This window comes from Sinohyriopsis cumingii, chromosome 11 (assembly GCF_028554795.1).
Source record: "Sinohyriopsis cumingii isolate HCF-2022 chromosome 11, ASM2855479v2, whole genome shotgun sequence".
Taxonomy (NCBI): Eukaryota; Metazoa; Mollusca; class Bivalvia; order Unionida; family Unionidae; genus Sinohyriopsis; species Sinohyriopsis cumingii.
Window position 1 is genome coordinate 83709072 of NC_142971.1, and position 1603 is coordinate 83710674.

Consider the following 1603-nt stretch of genomic DNA (forward strand, 5'->3'; position numbering starts at 1 on the left):
AAGACTTCTTGTTAACTCCGTCACAATTGACTTTGTTACAGCAAAATCATATGATCATAGTTTGGTGTCAACGAGAACAGATTATGAACTATTCTCATTGTTGTATTGATGCTGAAGCGCTTAAGCAAATCCTGAAAATCTGAAAACGCCCCTGGAACCGTTAACGGTTCCCAGGCAAAAAAAAATAATACACTTTTTTTTTACCCGTGGTTCAGGTTCTACTTTCGGGTGTGAGTCACACGCGGTGGTATTTATACTTCTTCGGCGTCACAAATACTAGTATTCGTAGGCATTTCCGCGTCTAGATTCTTTATATACCCTTTTAACAGTCTCACCCTGGTGTTAATTAATTTTCGAGTCTCATACTCTTGTGACAATCCAAGCCTGATCTTCTCAACTGCATGGCACAGTGGAATAAATTCAGATACCTGATTTTCAGTTATCGTGGCAAGTGATCTGTAAACACGATCCTGTACATTTTTAATGAACCTATATCTGGCAGGGAGATTGTTCTTCCCCAACCGTGATAGCTCATTCAGGGATTCAAAATCTGACATAATTGTTTCAGTGTCTAGTAAAATATTAAAACCTCGCTGTTGTAATTCTTTAATTTCAACAAGTATGGTATTTATGTTTTCGTGATTCATATTATTATATATTTTCATATTTTTAAATGCATGAGAAGTCCCTTGGACTTCCAGAGAAATGCTTTACTGAGCGATGCTAGCATCGCCAAAACAAAAACACACACATAGATAAGCGGTTATCACTTACCCGGTACTCTTCACCGGGTTACTGTTCTTTGTTAGGATTTTTTTTTGTGATTGCATTTACAGGTCTTATATTGAGTTATCGTTGTTTGTGTCAATGATATAACAGAATGAAATCTTCTGTTTGAGCTTCTTGGAAAATGCTGTTTTGTAGATCCCATCTGCGACATGCTGTACAGCAGGTGGACAAATACCGAAATACCTACCGGCGGCGTTTATTGACTGGAATACAATTTCTTCACCTGTAATTGCGTTTATAGATTTAATAGCTCTTCTTGCAACTTTTTTACAACCCCCTGTGTTACCCAGTAGGCAGTTCTTGCTCTGAGTGACCACGCGAAGATTGTTTATAGAGTTATCAAGTATGTTACCGTTAATGTGATCAATGACAAAACCCTTAGGGATCACTCCAAAGAAACATTCGTAAATAAAACGATGACATAAATACCTCTTTCCGCACGTGGCAGTAAATCTTGAATAACCACCATTATCAACTCCACCAACTGGTCGTCTTCGCGTGCAGTGTCTCACTATGCCATCTCGGTTTGCCTCATAATTTGGAATAGTTGGATGTGGAACAAATTCTTGTTCGGGGACGAATTCTTGATTCATTATACTATAAGCAAATCATTGTCTAATTCATAATTTGTCTGAAAACTTATTTATGTAATCACGCTCCGAGAGAGTGTTATCACAGTCTGGATTTTTTTTATCATAATACCGTTTTAGTTCTCGATAGCGTTTTCCACCACACGCTGAACATAATTGCGTTTTTCCTCGTACTCCAATGCCGCATCTGATACACGGTATCGGTCCTAGACTTCCCCCGCGGA